This window comes from Lepidochelys kempii, chromosome 12 (assembly GCF_965140285.1).
Source record: "Lepidochelys kempii isolate rLepKem1 chromosome 12, rLepKem1.hap1, whole genome shotgun sequence".
In the NCBI taxonomy this organism is placed as follows: domain Eukaryota; kingdom Metazoa; phylum Chordata; order Testudines; family Cheloniidae; genus Lepidochelys; species Lepidochelys kempii.
Genome location: NC_136391.1, coordinates 39,950,617 through 39,972,237, shown reverse-complemented (window position 1 = coordinate 39,972,237; position 21,621 = coordinate 39,950,617). Strand labels below are relative to the sequence as shown.

General features: G+C 54.9%; 1 long non-coding RNA gene across 1 annotated transcript; it reads left to right on the top strand.

The window, feature by feature from the left end:
- The first annotated feature begins 2,204 nt into the window (after window positions 1-2,204).
- Window positions 2,205-21,149, top strand: LOC140896424 (uncharacterized). Its single transcript, XR_012154549.2, has 3 exons — window positions 2,205-3,045; window positions 13,411-13,844; window positions 15,318-21,149. It is a non-coding gene; the product is annotated as an uncharacterized LOC140896424 (long non-coding RNA).
- The last annotated feature ends 472 nt before the right edge of the window (window positions 21,150-21,621 follow it).

Here is a 21,621-nt window from a genome sequence, read left to right as displayed (position 1 = left end):
ATGGTGGTTTTGTCCACAGTGATCACGACAGGAGCTAGAGGGGAAGACGTGGAAGAGGAGGTGACTGGAAGCTCTGTTTTAGCCATGTGAAATGTGAGCTGATGCTAGACATCCATGAGGAGATATCAGAGAGACAGGATGAGATTCTCTTTGGGATGGAAGGAGACGGGTCTGGAGTAGAGAGGTATAGCTGTGTCAGCAAAGGGGTGGTAGTTGAATTTGTATTTGCAGATGAGATTATCCAGAGATAAGGTGCAGAGGGAGAAGAGAAGAGGACCAAAGACAGAGCCTTGTGGAAATTTGGAAGAGGGATGAGGTGGATCTTCTGAAGGATACACTGCAGGAGCAATTAGAGAGGCAGGCGGAGAACCAGGAGAGGACAGAGTTGCAGAAGCCAAGGGAGGACAGGATTTCCAGAAGAAGCACCTGCCTAACTGTGTTGAAGGCCACTGACAGGTGAAGAAGGATGAGGATGGAGTACGGGTTCTGAGCTTTGGCTATGAAGAGGTCCTTAGAGACTTTGGCAAGAGCAGTTTCAAGTGGTGTGTCAGGGGTGGAAGCTGGATTGGAGAGGGGCTAGGATGGAGTTGGAGGAGAGGAACCCCAAACAGCAATTGTGAACAGCGTGTTCAATGGGTGTAGAGATAAAAGGAAGATGGGGCAGCAGCTGGAGAGGCCAATGGCGTCGTCCCATGCGATAACTGCCCAGGAACTCAGCAGTGGGATTTCACTCTGATTCACAATTCAGCTTGTCAGGGTCTCTCGGCCTGCAAGGCCCCAACTCAGGTTTGCCTTGCCCAGGTGGAGACAACCTCTACTGACTTGGGGCCCTGCTTGCTAGCCTTGCTGTGAAGCATTCACTCGTGCACTTCACGGAAAGCCTGATGAAAAGGCTGGATTTGTCCTCAGATAATCACCGGAACATGGGAACTGTCACACTGGGTCAAGTCTTCAGTATCCTGCCCCCATGGCAGCCACAGCTCAATGCCTTAGGAGAGCAAACCCATCCCTATGCAGAGTGCACCCCTCGTTAAGTGCACTCCCACAGAAATGGGGCCCAGGCTCTGCCACCAGCACCTAGATACCACGGTGATGGGCACTGTGGGTAAAATGGCCAAGTGCACCTAGTGACTTAGGAGGCTAAGCTCCATTTCCAAAAGTGACTTAGATGCTCAGAGGCCTACAAATGTTACCCTGTGTAAATACAGCACAGTAGTGGATGTGGAGGCAGGATGCCCGGCCAGAACGCTGGTCTGCCTTAGACAGTCAGAACCCCTGGATAGATGGGACATAAGCAAAGAGAATTCTGCAGTTTGGACCTTCTTCTCTGCCTTCTCCAACCTCTTCCCACGGACCCCTCAGTGCCCTTCTCCACAGCCCTCCTGGCTCCCTCCTATCATTTCACTGGCTATTTCCTTTTGGGGCATGAACCCTGCCTAGCTCTCGGTGCGTACCCTGATCGTACTCTGGGTACTGCTGTGGCAGAAATGCTACACCATGACAGTGGCAAAGAGTAGTCCGTGATCTCTTCCTGCCGGGACCCTGCTGCCAGGGGCGAAACTCCTTCAGTCCAACCAGCCAGCCACCTCTGGAGCACTCGAGACCTGATGTCACACACCTCGATGTTCCCCTAGGGTGCCTTTGCTGAGTTCTGAGCAGTTCCTCTGGATTTATGAGATTGGAGTCAGGGGTTTCGGTTCAGAGCTGGGGGATGTGTTTGCACCAAGTGTAGAAGAGATTTTGGCAGATGGACGAGCGCTCATTAGACCTCTCGGGACATCCCCTCTCATACTGTTCACCACTTTCAACTCCTCCCCCAGGGCTCGGCGACATTACGAGCTAAACCTCACGCCTCCGGTAGCAAGCTGACCCCTCCTCCAAGGGCTAAGGGGAGAATCTCCATCCCAGGGGCAGCGCCACACAACTGACAGGTGCATAACGGGTGCTTTTCATTTTTCTTTGAAGCAACAGTTATTGGCCTGAGGGCACAAAGGTCTGTTCCAGCAGGACTCATCCCGTGTTCCCAGAGGCCCTTCGAGGGCTGGGCTGGTGAAACAATTGTGAGCCACCCAAACCCTTCAATGGGATGTCCCTCCTCCTTCCCAATTTGCCAAGGTCCTTCTAAACCTGAGGCAGAGGGGGATGCTGGGTAAGGGGGTGGGTCTTGGAGAGTTCCTGTTGAAATGCATCAAGACCGAGGCTTGTTTGTGCAAAGAGCCTGGGATCAGGCTGTGATTCCTGGAGCATTTTTTTCCTTGCGGAGGTGGGGGGGACGAGAGTGAAGAGCAAACTCTGTGACATCTCGGGGATGCAGCAGGTTCCCGTGGCCCCTGTGCCGGGGGGAAGGACCGAGAGGCAGCGGGGCAAGGATGTGAGGCAGGACCTGGCGAAGAAAGGGGGGGCCCTACCGATCTCCCCACTCAGGAGGCTCAGATGTGTGAAACAAATCCCAAACCCTCGCTTATGAATTTTTTTTTTTTTTGGCATGCGCAGGAGGAAGTGATGGAGTTGCTCCTTTCTGGAGAGCGGCTGCCAACCCCGACGCAGCCCCCTGCGGCCCCCCAGCCCCTTTGCCAGCGTTTGTTCCTAGCAGAAGGGCTGTTTGTGTGTTGTTCGGGCTCCTTTTTTTTGTTTTAAGTGTGGCTACAATCAGCTGCTGAGAGGCTCACTACTCCGGTTCATTCCCTGCCAATTTCACTGAGAGCTGGCACGACGGGCAGCTCCGGAGGCAACGAAGAGAGGCTGGGGAGGGTAGATTGGGAAGGGGAAAAATGGACACATGCCATCGACGGAGCGGCGAGGCTGCCAGAATGCCAGCAGGCAGCATGGGGCCAAAAAAAAAAAAAACCAACAAAAAAACAAACCCCACACTGAGCGGAAAAGAAGCTGGCAGCCCATCTTGAAGCAGGCGGTGGCTGAGTTGGCAGAGGTGCCATGGAGGACGGGCTGCAGAGAGCAGGGAATGCGGGAGAGAGAGAGAAAAACAGACAGACAAATTGGCAGAGGCAGGACAGGTAGCAGACGGCGAATCGGGAGAGGAAAAAGGTACTTGTCTTCATTTTAAAGCAACGAAATCTCCGGGTGTGTCTGTGTGCTGCATGAATATTTGTGTCCGGGCACACATGAGTTGGTGTAGCGTGTCTCTGAGCGTGCAACGGTGCGGCAGCCTGCCTCTGTGTGCACGTGTGGGGGGGAGCATGTCGGGGTGTGTGCTCACGCAGCTGTGTGTCTCATCTCACTAGATTGGTCTCTAGCCCCGGGGTGCCCCTCACCCCACACTGGCATTTGCTGCCCTGCTTTGGCAAGCTTTGCTGAAGCCTGGGTAGGGGGATGAGTCCTCGGATAACTCACTGGTTTGGGGCCTGCTTCTCCGGCAGGGGTTTCTCGGGGAGATGCATTTCACAGCCGCTTTGCGCTGAGCGGGCGGGGGGTCTAGAAAGAGGCAGCGTCTGTGTGAGGGGCTGGCAAGCCCGGTGCCTCACTCCAGAGGCCTGCCCGGTACTGGGGGGCCGAGGGGTTTGTTTTAAACTACAGCATGGGGTGGAGTTCTCGCCTGGCTTTGCAGCAGGTCGGGGGGGGGGGCGGTTACAGATACAGTGGTGCCCCTATTCACGCTAAGGAGAGCTGTTCCCTATGCAGCACCACACGCTGGCCTGGAAGTGCCAGCTCAGCTGATCACTGTGCGAACAGCTCCAACCGGGGTTTTCTTCCTCTGCTTTTTGTGCAGCTCGGAAAAACTCCCAAGTTTTTGTGGGGAGGAGAGTTTCTTTTTCCTTTCCTCAGCACGTGACGGCTCTAACTGGCGGGGCAGGCAGAGTGCGGGGTGCTAGGGAGCAAGAGGAAAACCGCCCCCTCTTGGTTATGAGACCTTCCCTGCATTCTTCAGATCAGAACCGCAGCCAAGTGCAGTGGGCATGGAAACAGGACTCTTGTCACTAAAATTCCTGGACCTATTTAACAGAGGTCGGCTTTACACACCGCGTGAGACTGAGGCAAGAGCCAGGTGCCAAATCCCACACAGCTAACGCTGGATGTAGGGAGGGCATGCAGCCCACGGCCTGGCCTGGGTTTGCTGTAGTGATTCCGCTCCGCAGGAAGAGCGCAGTGTCCCAAAAGTTGGCAGGGGACTGGGCTCTGTGCTGTTCACAAGTGCGGAGTCGGACAGAAGAGAAACCCATTCGGCCCATCTGAGCACTTGGGTTTTCAGATGACAGGGAAAAATTGGAGCTGAATTTCAGGGAAATCTGTTAAACCAGGGGAGGCTCCGAGCCAAGTTCTGCTGCTAGCAGTGTCCCTGTATGTCCAGAGCCACATCACCGGACGTACTCCAGATTTACACCTGCCCATCCACTCTGCTCCCTTGAGCCTTCGACCCAGCGACAGCACATGACTTCTCTGGCCAAAGACGCATTTCTGGTGTTGCTGAGCAGGGCCTAAAACCGCTCCCCAGTGGGTTGCTGACTTGTTTTTTGTAAAGGAAATTGGTTCACATGCCAGGTGATTAGTTTCGACCAATTCTCTAGCTCTGCTCTGGCCAATCGGACTCGCAGGAAGCAGAGAGGGGATTACGGAGGCATTGAAAACAACTAACCAGGGTGTCCAATTGATGTTCTCCCCACCACTGAACGTACCAGGAGTGGGTTTATTTCTTGACGTGGAATCTGAGTGTGGGGTGGGGGCAACCAGTCGTCCTAGGAGCTCCCATTGTTCTCAGTGGGAGGAGAGTCCCCGGGATCCTTAATGGTGCACATTGTTTAGTGGGTTTGCAGCAGTGCTGGGACTCTCCTTCAGACTCTCCTTGCGGGCCAGTAACAAGCCAAAGGATACTGTAGAATCAAATGGCGGATACAGAAATAGCCCTCTGTCCAAAGCTCAGTCATGGCAATGGAAAAGACGCAGTTTGACTTACAGGGACTTGGGATCTGGTCCTGTAAGAATAAGCTTCAAGGGCAACTAACGGGAGAACCGAAGAGAGAACGGGAGACCTGCTCACCGAAGAGATTTCAAGGACTCTGTTCCCCCCGGTGCCTCAGCAAACGCCTGTCTGGTGTGGCACGCACTGGAGACCTGCTAGGAGAGCAGTGATCGTGTCCTGCCGGGGTGTGCATGGCCCACACTTTTGTCTTTCTTTGTGTCTCAGGATTCATTCACGTTTCCTACACGACCAGTCTCCAGAGCCAACCGTCTTCGGGCTCCACCCCCAACAGCCAGAATGGTCCAGGACCAGCCAGGGACTCTGAGCTTTGCAGAGAGACCAGTTTGAAACACAGACCCAGGATGCTAAGTGCTTATTCTGGGGGAAGAGAGATGCAGCCCCAGTGGGCATCGCCAGCTCTGCAGGAAAGGGAGAGGGACACACTGCTAAGCACAGCCTCTCCCCAGGCCCAGCGAGTGTTGATACATCATACAACTCTATTCCTCTTATTTAATCCTGGGGTTGTGGTAGCATCTAAGGCCCAGCTCCTTAACCTCCCATTGCTTTCAAGCAGCAGGCCAGGTCCCATTGATTTCTATGGGTGGTTGGTGCCTAAACACGGTGGCTTAAATGCCCCCCATCAGATGCGAGGCCTCGTTGTGCCGGACGTTGTACGTCTGGTAGGAGAAAGCTGCATGGCAGTTGCTGCCCTCCCCGCGCTGCCCTGGGCAGAGTTCAGTGCTCGGGCGAGCTCCGGAGGGAGGCAGCGGAGCGGGAAGAGGTTCCCTGGGGTGCACCCAGGGGGCTCTCCCAGCCAGGCTGTGGGGAGACAGGCACGTCGGCATCCCCCGCACGCAGCGGGGACAGAGCCTTCCAGTGCTCAGGGCCGGAGGTGACACAGCTCCTACCCTCAGCCACTGGGTCATCCCAGCGCAAAGAGCCAGGTAACCACGCTCCAACCTGCGCTCAGATCCAGGCGGGGCCACTTACAGAGCGCGCCCGGCACGCTGCAGAGCAGGAATGCATCCCCTCCCTCTTCTCTGCCCTACCCGGTCCCCCAGCAATCTCCCAGAGACGAGTCTCCGGTGCGGGCCAGTCCCATCAGACTCTGTCCCCCTGGCCAGCCAGGATCCCATTATACTCCCCCCGACACACACTTTTCCTCTCCTCACTTGCCCCCCCAAACACTGCTGGCCCCCAGGACTCCCATAAGTGTCGGCTGTCCCACCCAGGGCAGTGCCTGACCCTCATGCACACACACGGCTGGTGTCTCTCCAGTGCCCCCATTCAGGCACTTCTTAGATGAGCAATGAGCCCCTCAGAGCAGGGACCCCTGCCCTGGACCCAGTCCCCTGCAGCTGGCTGAGAAAAGTCTTCACTCAAGCCTACGACACCTCAAACACAGAGAGCTTCCACCTCTCCCTCCTGCCCTCTCCTTGCCCCCCCCCCCGCACTGGACTAATGACCTGATCCCTTGGGGGAGGCCGCACCCCACACAGTCTGAGCCCCGCTGCAGAGGTGTCGGACACCCGTTGGCCTGATGCAGATATCACCTGGGTGGCTTCCAGTCATCCATTTTTCAGGGAAAACCACAACAAGCAGCAGATCTCCATGGGAAATACCTGGGAAGCAGAGCCCCACTAGGTAAAAGGGAACGGAAGGGGATCCCGGCAGCAGTGCCGAGGGTGCTCCAGGGTCTTTCCCCCTCCTCCCTCTCGCTCCTTTTTCCTTCCATATTTCACAGTTCCTGCTTCCTGCACAAAGCGGGAGGTCTCCAGAGACTCCAGCCAGATGTTCTCTGCAGCACACCACATTGCTCTGCTAATGGAATATTCAGAGCGTCTCTCTGCCTTTTGACATGAAAACCTTCTGCAGCTTCCCACCCCGTGGGCATCGCATTCCCACAAAGCCACCAGCCCCACGGTGCGAGTCGGCCCCCAAACCAGCAGGGAGCTGTCGCCTTTCTCCTGGGCTCAGGCAAACTGGCAGCATGCTGCTGCCCTTTGCCAATGCTCCCGCCCCCTGTGCTGTGGCGCAGAGGGTCATCCCCGACAGCCCTCCTCTTCCTTTTCTGCCACCCGAGTGAGCATTCGAACCAACACACCAGACATCCAATGGCCTCCTTAGCAGAGACGGGCCAGAGGGAAAGTGGCCGCTCACTGAGTGTGGCAGGGAATGTCTGTGCCAGCCTGCCAGGCAGCTTGCCAAGGCTGGCAATACGTGGTACTTGCCTCATGGCCCCGGACACGCTGTAGCTATGCAGGATCTGCCAGGGGTCATCACACCATTGGTCCATGTGGTGCGGTTTCTGTCTCCAGCAACGGCAGCACCCGTACCGAATGCTTCGGAGGCAGGGAGAGGCTGTTCCTGGGCCCAGCGCTTCGCAGTTGGGGGGGCGCCGAATGAGTGTAGCTGGCGCTCAGTGTGGGTACTACACAGCAAGGTTCCTGCAGCAGTGCCCCCGTTACCTCAGCCCCTGCTGTCGCAAGCATCGGATGCACCTACAAGGCCTGGGAGGACCAAGGTTCCCAGCTGGAAGCTGGGTTTTGAGGGAAGACGCCTGTTTCTGTCTGTATCCAATGTTTGGACAATCTGAAACTAAACTGGAATATCGGTGTCCGCATGTAACCGTGGCACCTGGGCAAGGCCTGACGGTCAGACTCGGGCTGTTACACCCCCCTTCCCGTCTGCTCAAGAGCTGCAGCTTTTCCTCTGCAACCTGGGGATGCTACAACATCTGTCCGTGGACACTGACCATCCAAAATTAGCAGGAAGGAGGGCTGGGAAGCTCTGCCCTCCTCCCACGAGCTGGTCAAGCAAATGTCAGAGCTACCTCCATCAGCAACTCCACTTGCAGGGTAACCAAGGCTTTCACCCCGGTCAGCAGGGGACCTGGTCAGAACCACCCACTGGGTCAGACAAAACGGCAGCCAGAACTGGGGCAGCGGGGAAGATCGTTCCTTGTGGCCCATCTCTTTCACTGGAGGAGAGCAACAACTTGGCCCACCACATGGTCAGAACCTGCCGCACTTCACTGGCCTGAGCTGATTTGAAGGACATTGGAGAAAAGTTCTCCTAAAGCGAAATTCTGCCTACTCTCCTGGTTCCCCCCTTTCTCTGGGAGTACCAGCCCCAACTCCCTCTTCCCAGGGCGTGGCTGCCCTGTCCCACCGCAGCAGCCCCAGCCGTTGCCAGCTCCCTGGCTTTATTGGCCCCGCCTGTTCCTGCCCAGCTGAACCTGCTTGCAGTCAATTCCCTGCTCCCTGACTCTCCCTCCAGGTGCAGCCTGTGGCGTTAATGGGCCTAGCTGCCACCTCAATCCCTTCCAGTCCTGGGTGGGGTAGACACCCCAGCGCAGTCTCAGTTGGGCACCTCAGAAATGTAGGTTCCAGCATCACAAGTTGCTTTGGAGCATCGTGGCTTTTCTGTGGCCCAGGGCGGCAGGCAGAGCAGGGCGCCGCGGGCCCCTTGTGCTGCGGCCGGCCTGCTCTGTGCTCCTGACTGAGTAGCAGGCCGGCCGGCCAAGGCTTGGTGCCTCTCCCGCTCTCCTTGCTTGGAGATAGTTAACTTCAATTCAGAAGGCATTAATCAGCCCCTGATCAGGAGACGGCAGCACCGGGGCTCAGCTCTGAAGCTCTCTCTCATACCTGTCACCATGGAGAGATGGCTGTTAATGGCCCTGTAATTGCTGCGCCAATCTCCCAGTTTTATAGGCCAGGAATAATAATTAGATCAGGGGAAGGAAAGGACTTGGGGGCAGCGAGGGAGTCAGGCATGGCAGAGGCGGTAGGGAGCTGGGCTTCCCGTGTGCCCAGCTGATCTAGAGCTCCTCACCCACTAGAGCTCCACCCTGCCCACAATGGGCCTGAGCCCGAGGTGCTGAGCACCCTCCTCTCCCACTGCAGCCAACTGCAGCCGAGGGCATACAGCACGTCGCAGGATCAGGCCCCCGGGGAGCGATCTGGAGAGGAAGTAGCCCCCAACTTGGTGCTTTGGCAGGTGCAGGAGCGAGGGGGAGCGAGAAGCCTAAATGGGGGCTAGATACTATGGTGATGGGCACATTAAAAACACATGCAATTACATCGATTAGCTAGATAATGACTGGGCACTCATTATGCTGCAGCCACTGCAGCACCATGCAGGGCCGCTTCGTTAGTGACCCCTTTGAGACAAGACCCTTTGTCTCCCCAGGCTCTTCATTCCAGTCCAGCTATGTCCTTCCCACACCCCTGAGCCCTGCTTCCGCCCATCCCCCCCCATCCCCCCCACACCGGGGAGTCAGCCCCCATCACTGGGGCTTATCTTCCCACCACAGAGGTAGGGCAGTGGGCGGTCTCCTCTGCCAATCCCAGCGGGCACAAGGCAGTTCTGTGGTGGAGCCCCAGCATCCTGCCCCCGCCCCACCAGGAACACTGTGCTTAGTTCTGGACACCTGCCTTCCCCTGGAAAGATACTGGCATCCAGGAGGGGCAAGGAGAACGGGCTGGCTGAAGAGTGAGCTCTGTCCCTCTCCCTGCGTGCTGGCCAAGCGGGCAATGGGATCAGAATCTACACAGAGATGCATCACCAACCCAATCCAATGGGGTGGGGAGTGCCCAGGAGTCATGGGATGAAACTGGGAGCAACAGTTGGGGCTGATTATCAGCAAAATCCACCTGGCAAATCTCCCATGGGGGCAGGCAGCTGTCACACGACACAGTTAAAACACCAAAGAATGGGCAGTAGGGAGCAAGCCTGCCCAGGCAGGTCCAACAGGGCTTAGACACGCTGCTGAGCTAAGGTCTTTGGATCAATAGTTTATTCACCCAAAAATGCCATTTTGAATAGACTAAAATGATCTGTGAAGTCAACGTAAAATTGCTAAATAGTTTCAGGCAAAAACCCTGTTTTTTCAGGCTCGATTGGCAAGAAGAGTCACTAAAACCAGAGGGCCAGGAGGGGGCTTTTGGTTCCTCTGAGAATACCAGTTTTTTGTGTGTTTTGGGTTGATCTGAAGCAATTTTTCCCCAATAGTTTGGTTTGGCCAGTGAACCGAAATATCTATTATTCATGCAGCTCTGCGTAGATGCAGATCAGATCCCCTAATCCTGTGGTCTTTGCCATACCCCTGATTTGTATCTCACCAGCCCTGGGATCCTCCTCTGATCCCAGCGGGGTTACTCCAGATTTACACCTGTGTCAGATCAGGATCAGGCCCCAGGACTCTATTTGGAAAGCTAAAATCCCATTCCTTTTGCAATGCTCCTGAATTCCCCACAGACTCTCCCCACGCTGCAGAGCACTGCGCTGAGGTCCGGCCACAGGATTAACTCTGCCCAGCGCTGACTGGCCAGCTGGCTGGCTAGGAACACTGGGGTAGCTAGAGCCAGGCAGAGCACTCTGCGCTGAGCCATGTCGGTAACCATGCCCAGGCATCCCTCTGCCTGACAGTCCTTAGCATCGCGGTGTGGACTGCAGACACCAGCTGGCGAGGCAGGACATGGGCCACAGCCTATGGAGCAGACAAGAGCGGAGAGGCCAAAGTAAGAAACTGGGTCATGCTCTCACGGATATAGAGCCGGATGCCACGGTCCTTACTCAGGCAGGACTGCGAACAGAACAATCCAGCTCTCCTGATTCCCAGGCCGCTGCTGTAGCCACTCGACCCTTCCCCTCTGCAAGCTGCAGCTGAGCCCATTCAGGATGATCGGGTCTCCAGTGAAGGGGTGCACGGTCCCCCTCAGGACCAGAGACGTGTTTTATACACATGGGGAGAGGGCAGGACAGAAGGGAAGGGGGCTTCCTCTGCCCCTGGACTGGGCCCCTGCCAGTTCTGGTTCTTTGTGGCCCATCGTTTCTCTCCAGTCCCACTTGTTCCACCCCCTGCTTCAGGTTCCATAGCTCCCAGCCCATACCTGCCCCATTCCATGTAACCCAGCCCCCTCCTGCCCCAGTTCAGAGCCACAGCCCCCTCCTGCGGGAGACTGTCCTGAGCTCCCTGGTTCTTCCCCTCGCAGAGAACTTGGTTTTCATTCTTCTCATCTAGGTCAGTGGCAACAGCGCTGGCTCCCATCAGATTCCTAAGGCCCCCCCAAAGCGGACGGCAGGGGCTGGAATCCACCCCCCGCAGCTGAGTCCCAGAAGAGGCCGGTGCTGGGCTCTGTTGGGGAGGCAGAAACCTGTAGTGCTCTGCGGGACAGCAGCTGTGTGGAATCCCACCCTGTAAATCGATAAATAACCGTGCCTGGCTGGGGCCGTGGTGGATTGTGAGGAGATGCGGAACGGCCGACTAATCAAAACATATGCCACAGAGCGGGGATTTTTTTTTTTTCAATCCACTGGTAGCATGAAAAGGAAATTAGATGCCAGCAGGTCTGCAAAACAGCACACCCCAAAACCTGCCCGATTGCTGCGAGCAAGGCAGGAAGTCAAGGGCTCATTTAACTTCATCTGCCTCTTCTTGCTCTGTTCAGGCAGTTGCTGTCATAGGCTTTCCTCTCAGCCCAGGTCTACGCCAGGGTCAAGAGCAGCTGGGCCCCAAATCTGGTCCAGTCCAAACAACAGGGGGCTAGTCATCTCCTTCACACCATCCTGTCTTCTGCACTGATCCCCCAGCCTTGCCTCAGATAGCATCTGGATCACACCCAGCCTCCTCTGCTTGCATTACTGTCCGGGGCTGTACCGACAGCAAAGGAGCGTCCCAGTGCACAGAGAAATACCTGCAGCTTCCAGCTTTGAAGAGGTATGCAAATGAGAGTCAGCCCAATGAGGACCATGCCTGCGCATCTCACTCATTTCCTCTCGCCTACTCCAGACTGGGGGGCAGAGGGATGGAGTAGGGGAGGGAGGTTATGTCCCAGGCCTAGGAATTGCCTCGAAGGGCGGCAGCCGCCATGGTGCTGCTGCCCCCGGTGCCCTCCCCGAGTTGCTCGTGGAGTACTAAGCGATGCATGTAGCGTCGAAATGAAACGTGTTCTGCAGAACAAATGATGTTAATTTGCTGAGAGGCTCTGAAGCTGAGTATTAGCGAAATGCCTTGAGGGAGAGAGCAGCAGCTGTGCTGGAATTAATGGCAGCATGCCAAATTAGCACTGCCATGCATCACAGTCAGAGGAGGAAACACCCGCGAGGGGGGAAACGAACCACCGCCTCCAACCCTGACATTCGGGCGGGTCAGGGCAAGGCAGAGCAGACTGCCCTTCTGGGGCTGGATCCCGCAGTGGGCTTGTGTCCGCATGCCATGTTTCTGTCCGTAGCCCCACAGGTATCCAAGTGCCTGTCTGTCTGTCTGATCCAGCTCTTCCCAGATCTGCTTATTCACCAACCAGGCTCCAGCGAGCCACTGGCTGCTCTGATCCTGCTGGGGGTGAGCACCTCCTGGGAGGCATTCCCGCTGCTCCCGCTACGTCCCAGGAGAAGTGAGACTGCTCAGTGCGTTAATGGCGCACACCTAATCACCGTGCCCCACTCTGATTGCCCACTGTCTGACCGAGCAACGCTCTTCCTGGGTCCATTTCTCCCTCCTCTAGGGGCTTGCATCCTCGCTGGTCACCTCCCTCCTCTCGCTGGCTCTCTGTTTTGGGGGGCTATTAATCTACCTGTCTATTTATTCCTCTATTTATTACTGACTGTTGAGCTGCCTAAAGTCTGTAGATCCTCACTGATTACTAACAATGCAGCCGGCTTATGGATCTCCAGCCTCTTCTAGGCCATCCATCTTCCACCCTTGGCTTCCGCCTGTCTGTCTGACACCACCAGGCCCTGGGTGCTAGGAGCATGCTGCAAATTGTACATTACATCTTAATGGACGATTCCAGTAAAAGCCTCGCGTCTGATGAATATTTAACGCAACCCATCAGTCTCTGCTGGCGGATGTGTGTTTTCAGCTTGGTTTCCCCTTCCTTCTTTCACCCTTTCTTACATCCTGCCCTGCACTGACGCTCAGGTCGTGATCAGCTGTCATTTCCAATGAGCTACCAGATTCTTCTTTGCTTCCTGTCCCAGGGTGTTAAGTAACATTGTCACGAGCGGTGGAGCAGCTGATGTGTCCCACCCCAGAGGCTGCTGCATTGTGGTGGTGTTGGATTATTCCTGTGTCTCTATATTTTGTAAAGCACTCTGGGGGTGAAAATGGAAGGTAACAGGCCAAAGTCAAAGTCCATCAATGCCTGTGTTATTTAAGACCAAAGAAGCTCACTGAGTCATCAATTATACGGCCAAGAAAGGACCATTGTGATCACCTTCTAGGCTGACTTCTCACGTAACTCAGGCCAGGGGACATCCCTGAATTCATTCCTGTTTGAATAAGAGCAGATCTTTTAGAAAAAAATCCAATCTTGCTTTAGACCTTTCCCGTGGTGGGGAACCCCCCGCAGCCCTGCGTAAGTTGTCGGATGGTTAATTACCCTCACCGGTAACAACTTGTGTCTTATGTCTAGCGTGAATTTGTCTTGCGTCGCTCTCGGCCCCTGGCTCTCATTACTGATCGTTCTCTATGGTTTCGGTATCCCCTGCAGATGCAGCCGTGGCCCGGCCCCGAAGGGATCCCTGTTCATCGCTGGCTCGCACTGGGTCCATCACACGGACGATGCCATTTCTCCCACCGACAGAGTACAGCGCTTTGCTGCAGGGTAGCTACACAGCAGTCCAGTGGGAGCCTCCGCTGTCCTCCCCGTGAGCCCACTCCCACTCCGCACACTCAACTGCATCAGTGTCCACTGGCATCGGGACCTCGCAAACGCTGCCCCTGAGAGGCCAGGCCGGGCGCCTTCCCCTCCTCGTGGGAGTATTCCCGGAGCTTGGCTTTGCCATGGGGAGGTGTGGAGGAACCTTCGAGGACCCAGCAGAGGGTGTCTTACAACAGCCAGGCGGCAGTGCCCAGTGTCTCTCTCCACTATCACCAGCTGGGTGTAACGGTGCACACACGGTGTGCCAGGATGGTCACTCCAGGGTGGGTGTGAGCACACGGCACCGGGCCACGGAGTTAGCAGTGTGCTGGGAGGAGGGCGGTTATGTGCTTGCAGGGATACACCCATCGCTGCACGTCGGACAACCCGCTGGGATGTGGGAATGAGCACGAAGGCCTCCTGGAATCTCACCAGTGGCTGCTTTGGCAGCGGGTCACGGCTCAGGCCGGTGAGAACAAGTCGGGGCGCCCCCAGGGAAGGGGAAAGCAGTGGTGATTCTTTCTTTATATGGCACCATAAGTGCACACGGAGCTTTACACAACCCCGACACCACAAGGTCCCCCCAAGGAACTAACAGTCTGACAGATAGGATACCAGGCGGGGATGGCCAGCCGCAGAGGAGAAGTGGGTTCACAGCTGGGATCTTAAAGGAGGGTCACAGAACCCGGGACGATCATCATCTTTTGTTATTTGCATCTCAGTAGAGTCTAGGGAGACCCCAAACGGAGATTAGGGCCCTGTCATGCTAGGGGTTGCACAGCGAGTCTCACTTCTGGTCCCGGTCTCCAAGAGCTTACATAAGACAGATAAAGGAGAGTGGAAACTGAAGCATAGAGCACTCTAGGTGACACAGCAGGTCAGTGGCAGAGAACCCAGACCAGAGCCCTATCCACTAGACCACACTGCCTCCCACGGACTCAACTCTGATTCCTGAGCCACATATTCAAAGAGCTGCTCCCACCTCCACCCCATGTTGCCAGATCGAACTCCACTGTCCACAGCACTGGGGTGGCCCTGCAAACACCCCCTGTACTTTCAGTGCACAGCCCTCTGCTGCACCCCCCGAACTGAGAAACGTTGGACAAAGCAGGGCTCCTCCAAACAAAGCAGTAGCCATGACAGACAGACACCCCAAATCTATGTCCAAATCAAGTGACCTCCTGGGCTTTCGTTCGATATCGCATCCATTTCCATGGAAACGCTTTCCATGGGCTTAAGGCGTCCTGCCAACCAGAAAGGCTTGGCTAATCTTCCAAAGCCCAAACATGGGGTTAGGGGCTTTTTTTAATGATGTGTTTTTATTTTTGGAGGAGTAGGTGAGAGAGAGCGAAATAGAGAGTGTGTGTAGCGGGGGTCAGGAGGAGCGAGGGATTTACTTTCCTTCCCTCTAAACTCCACGGAGCAAAGGTGTGTATGCAGGAGCTGGCGGTCACTGTCAGGTTACATCTGCTGGGGTATGCAAGAGCGATTCCAGATGCACTAGAAGTGCCATGCTCGAATTTCAATTTCATCGTCTCACAATCATTTTCAGCCGCCTCTTAGTGCCACATTAACGAAGCCTGCTCGTTTGAATGCATAATTAGTCCAAGCATTCTACCTCGCTAATTTCGAAGCAGGGGAAGAGAGAGTGAGGGGGGGGAGGGTTGGAATTTGCATATTAATTTAGCAGAGGGAGAGGAAAATTGTTTACCACTTGCTTCTTGCTGTTGATCACAGCGGACTTAACTCTTTCGCAGGTGCCATCTGGAGCGGTGGGTGAGGCGCTCCGAACGGCACGAGGGACAGGATGCAAAGGTGACATGGTATCAATTAAATCCACCCTGCAGCCCAACATGGTACCTGCAATAACCCAGCATGCGGTGACTCCTTTATGGCCAAGGCATGGTCAAGGTGGTGTCGGCTACATGCCACACTGCAAGCAAACTCGTGTGACTTGAGGGGCACAGAGGGCAGCAGAGTCAGTCCCTACGAGGCTGTATCTGGGGGCGGGCAGGAATGGGGTGCAGGAACTGAAGGCCTCAGCTGCCCCCTGACCAGTCCCAACAGAGAGGCATTTGTAGGAGAGACTGCAGCTCCAGTGGACCAAAGTCTAGCTTCATTGGAGATTCCTGGGCTGAGCACAGCTGTTCTGCTCATTTCCTGGCACAAGGACAGTCAATCAGCACGAAGGGAGGAAAGTCCAACTGGAGCAAAACAAGTCTTTTCGCCCCATGTTTAATTAGCTTGTGGAACTCACTGCCACTGGATGTCGGTGAAGCCAAGAACTTCACGAGAATCAAAGTGGACTGGACATTTATACAAATAACAAGACTCTCCAGAGCTATTATTGTACATACATCAACCAAAAGAGGTTGAGAAGGAATATAAAATCTCCTGCTTCAGGGCTTAAGGTAACCTCCAGCTACGAGGGATCTTGCTACCTATTTGTGTTCAGTACTCAAGGAAGCCAGCAGATGAAGACGCAGACCTATCTATCTAGCCATCCCTCCATTCATCCCATGCTCATCACTGTGATAAACCTGACGGAGTGACCCCAGGGTGAATGCATGGCTATGAAGTGCGGGTGCAGCACAGGGCCTGGGACCAGAGAGCAGGAGTTAAGGGGGAGCAGCAGAGAAAACGAGTGAATTTTAGTTCTCCTAAAAGTGGGACACTGAGAGCTCTGGCTAGAGCCAGGCCAGGTGTGAGAAGTGCTGTGCAATCCTCTTAATTCCCAGCCTGGACTGCGAAAGCCTCTCACTATTCCCATCGTGGTGGCAGAGTCAGCCAGGAGCCTGGGAGTGCCAGGCTGGGAGAGCCCAAGCTCACAAAAAGCAAGATCTCCGGAGGGTGGGGTTGGGCGAACTGCCCCCCGAGCCCTCGGGTGTCTCTGCAGCTCCTGTGCTATTCTCTTCCCAGGTTCATTAGAAGGGGCTCAGCTCCTGGCTTCCTCCAGAGAATGCCGGGGAAATACAAATGACAAAGACACAGTACAAAGGAGACGGTGGGTGAGAAATGGGCTCCTCCTGGCAGTGCCAGCTACTGTGCAAATAAGGGGCCAGATTGTGTTGTGGAGGCCAAAAGTATAACTGGGTTCAGAAAAGAACTAGCTAAGTGCATGGAGGATAGGTCCATCTATGGCTGTTGGCCAAGACGGTAAGGGATGCAACCCCATGGTCTGGGTGTCCCTAAAACTCTACCTGCCAGAAGCTGGGACTGGACTAAAGGAGTTGGATCACTCAATAATTACCCTGTTCTGGTCATTCCCTCTGAAGTGTCTGGCACCGGCTGCTGTTGGAAGACAGGACACTGGGCTGGGAGGGCCATTGCTCTGACCCACTGTGGCTGTTCTGATGGTCAGATCCACAGACCCTGCTCTGGCTGCTTGGCAGCGGTCTCCTCGCTCGGGAGCTGGAGAACAGCCATGAAGGAAAAGATGCCCCCGTTCCAGAACGGCCAGCATGGACGGTGTCCAAACTGGCAGTCTGGGCAGAATAGGCTCTGTACCCTGTGCCAAGCCCTAGGCCCCCCTCTCTGCCCCTTCTCCTTAGCGTTTCCCCTACAGGAGTGGGGACAGACCCTGACGATGTCAGGGTGGATGTTGTTTTAACAGGTTCCAAGTGTCTCCACATTTACATTTGTTTCCATTTAGCACATTTAAAAGGCAGAAAGGCTGCTGTGAATAGGCACGAGAAGGATGGGCTCTGTCACCTCTGCTCTGCCAACCGTGCCCGTCCTCCCCCTGGCCCTAAGAGGACGGGCTCTCTCTGTTCCATGTTCGGGGCTGGTGCTCTCCCGAGCCAGTGGCAAGGAGTCCCGGGCGTGCAGCTCATGTGCAGGTGGAAGGGCGCTGGTGCAGGGTGTGAGGAAGCTGGGGGGCGCATGCCCCTGACCCTGCAGGAGGCAGGGTGCATTGACAAGCAGCTCCAGGGCTGTGCTCGCCAGGGGGCAGGTTAGACCACTCAGTGTTCCTGGAGGGCTAATAGGACAGGCTGGAAGGTCTGTTGAAGGAGGGTCTGCAAGATGAGGTCCTCCCATCCACTCTCATGTCTCCTCTCACTCTCGCTCAGGGCCTGATCCTGAACAGCTCCACATCTTGGTGCAGGTCGGATCCAGACCCAGTGCCAGACCCTGGGACCAGGGCTCATCCCTGGCAGATTCAGATGAGAAACCTCAATTCTCCTTCTCTCCCCAGCATGCCATTGGGGGAGGTCTCTCTGCCGGGGAGGTGCAGTCAGAGGGACTGGCAGGGCACCCTGGGGCTTGGCCATAGCAGCCTGCAGGAGGTGGGTGTTTGCCTCGTAGGGCAGTGGGCCAAACGCCTCGGAGAGGCTCTTGCCAGCAACGCTGGAGGCAGAGCTGCCTGCACAGCGTGTGGCTGGTTTGAGGGAGCAGCGTCTCGGCAGCACTCAGGGAAGGGGGAGCGGATCCGCTTGATGCGAAGCCCCCCACTGGCTCCTGCCCGTCAGAGTGAACCAAGATGACTCCCTTTGTTTGGAATCTGTGGGTGTCTTGAACCAGTTGGGGGGTAATTTGTCTGTCTCCTGCAGCTGGCTGTCATTTCATATCTGCGCACCGGTTTCATTTTCACTATCATTAAAAAATCCCAGGTCTGACAGGTAGTTAAAAAAACCCCAGCCAGTAACCCATGAACCACTCATCTTGAGCAGAGCAAGTGGCTGGGTGCCTGGGGGGGCTCTCCAGTGCTGGGGCGGGGAGAGGAGACGCTGGCTGAGATGCTGTTTGGGGGGAGGGGCACAGAGCTCAGGATCACTGCCGGTCCGTATGACTGTATTTCGCAGGGTTGTGCTGGGCCTGTGAGCAGCCCGATGCTGTCTGGAGAGAGCAGAGGGATGCGCACAAGCCTCACACCCAACCCAACACTTCTTGGACAGCTGAGTGCTGGGCTGGGTGGAAAGCTCAGGCCTAGAATGACAGCAGGGCAACGGACGGGGCAATGGTGGTGGGAAAACTTTTGAAATTTTGTTGTGAAAATGTTGGATTTGTGAGCAGCGCGGAGCCACTCTAGAGAGAAAAGAGGGGAACGACCCTTCTCTAGCAGGTGCCGGGCCTGCTCCGAGAGCTAGAAATGCCCTGCCGGGCACGAGTGATTTATTTTGGGGTCTCAAACCGGAAAACATGAGACGTCTTGTCCCAGGTGCACAGAAAGAGGGACCGGGAGGTGTTCCCCCCTTGCCATGGAAGTGGCTGGGTGAAGTCAAGGGAACATGAAACCAGAGACCCTGGAGCATGTGGTTAGGATGTCAGACTATGCAGAGAACACGGTGACAGCGGATATTGTGACTACACAGTCACTGCACTATCCGTGCCACGTAGAGTCGCGTAGGCCCAGGACTCCACAAGTCTTAAAACTACTATTCGAAACTGAATTCTCCTCTGTTTTATGACATACTGTCCTCCCATACTGAAGGGAGGCAAGAGATGGTTTGGACCAGTGGTTCTCATCCCGCGGCCCTGACAGGCCACAGCTGCAGCCCATGTGTCATCCTCAGGGCCATGCAGCTAGTATCTCTATTATGCGGATGCTGCCCACATAACACCCAGAGAGCTGCATATGCGGCCCACAATGGTAATAGGTTGAGAACCGTTGATTTGGACATTAGCTGTACGTTTGATATAATTACACAGTTAAGTGTATGTGATTTCAAAACACATGATGGCAAACTAAATATCTTTAAAAAACCACTGAAACTGCTCTGTTGTCATGCCGTTCAAAAGCCATTGTAACACGAGCATCCTGTTAGATTCTATGGAACAAGCCTTTTTTTAATATTGTAATATTATCAAACAGATGTGACATCTTGCTCCATTGATATGAAGTACCAGGCCACATCCTGCTCTCACTGACCCCAAGGCAGCCCCATTGCCATAGCTGTGGGGATGCCCAAGTGAGGTTTGCACGCACCCCCGCAGGAATGCATAAGAACGGCCATATTGGGTCAGACCTACGGTCCATCTACCCAGTATCCTGTCTTCTGACAGTGGCCAATGCCAGGTGCCCCAGAGGGAATGAACAGAACAGGTCATCATCAAGTGATCCATCCCCTGTTGCCCATTCCCCACTTCTGGCAGACAGAGGCTAGGGACACCCATCCCTGCCCCTCCTGGCTAATAGCCATTGATGGACCTATCGTCCATGAACTTATCTAGTTCTTTTTTGAACCCTGTTATAGTCTTGGCCTTCACAACATACTCTGGCAAGGAGTTCCACAGGTTGACTGTGCCTTGTGTGAAGAAAGACTTCCTTTTGTTTCTTTTAAACCTGCTGCCTGTTAATTTCATTGGGTGACCCCTGGTTCTTGTGTTATGGGAAGGAGTAAATAACACTTCCTGACTGACTTTCTCCACACCAGTCATGATTTTATAGATCTCTGTCAGATCCCCCCTTAGTCGTCTCTTTTCCAAGCTGAACAGTCCCAGTCTTATTAATCTCTCCTCCTACGGAAGCCGTTCCAGACCCCCAATCATTTTTGTTGCCCTTTTCTGAACCTTTTCCAAGTCCAATAGATCTTTTTTTGAGATGGGGCGACCACACCTGCACGCAGAATTCAAGGTGTGGGCGTACCATGGATTTATACGGAGGCAATATGATATTTTCTGTCTTATTATCTATCCCTTTCTTAATGATTCCCAACATTCTGTTTGCTTTTTTGATGGCCGCTGCACACTGGGTGGATGTTTTCAGAGAACTCTCCACAGTGACTCCAAGATCTCTTTGTTGAGTGGTAACAGCTAATTTAGACCCCATCATTTTATATGCATAGTTGGGATGATGTTTTCCAATGTGCATCACTTTGCATTTATCAATGTTAAATTTCATGGGCCATTTTGTTGCCCAGTCACACTGTTTTGAGAGGTCCTTTTGTAGCTCTTCGGAGTCTTTCTGGGACGTAACTATCTTGAGTAGTTTTGTATCATCTGCAAATTTTGCCACCTCACTGTTTACCCCTTTTTCCAGATCGTTTATGAATCTGTTAAGTAGCACTGGGCCCAGAACAGGCCCCTGGGGGACCCTACTATTTACGTCTCTCCATTCTGAAAACTGACCATTTATTCCTACCTTTCTAAGTAGGCTGGCAGATGCATGTGAACAGAGGAAGCCCTAGATGTGTAATATAATGCACAGTGCATGCTCCAGGGACGTCCCCTTCGGTCTCATTTGCACTGCTGAAACTCCGTCTGGGCACTTGTGACTTGCAAGGACGGACCGGGTGGCCAGACTGCAGTAGCAGGGAGCTGAAAATAACTCCCATCATGCAGAAGTACAAATGAAAGTGTTGGGCAAACGAAGCGCCCGCGCGGCAGTCTTGCCCGCTTGTGGCCACGCCTTTTGCTGCCCTGGCCGTGGCCAGCACCGCTGACGCCTGAGAAACCGAACAGCGGCCGCCAGAGAACATGGGTACCTCTGCTAGCAGCAGGCCTGTGCTCCTTGCTGCACTGCATGGAGGGGCCCAGCCCGCCGAGGGTTAACAGCTGATTACAGCCTTTGTCTCTGCATCAGTGTACATAATGCGCTCCTCATTTGCATACTGCAGTGTGCGCTCAATTAAAATGAACTTTTAATTTCTTCTAAGTAAATTACTTCTTCCCGGTACGTGACGCGCACACATGTCAGAATAATGGGAGAACCTTAATGAGCTGGGAACTGGGGGGGGGGAGGGGGGGAATGTTGCTGGGGGAAAAATACCCCCCTCCCAAATCCCACCGTGTAAAGGAATGGAAACAAATGGAATAAAAAGCCCAGGAACTCAGGGAGCAGGAGGGCAGAGTCTCCATCCCCTTCCTAGCCAGTTGAGGGGCCTGAGGCCCTGCGTGCTGTCACCTGTACCTGGGACGGGATGACACCCAGGGCCCAGCGTTCGGCCTCGCCTAGCGCAAGAGGAAAGGAAGCTCCCTGTTAACCCGCAGGCCAGCTGCCTTTCCACCCCCACTAGTGTGGTATTTCTCCTGGCCGAGGGACACCCCAGCTGCCTCTCTCCCTGGGTCTCCTGGGCTGCCAGCCCCTGCAGCAGAGCCGTGGCAGGAGCCTACTGCCAGTTC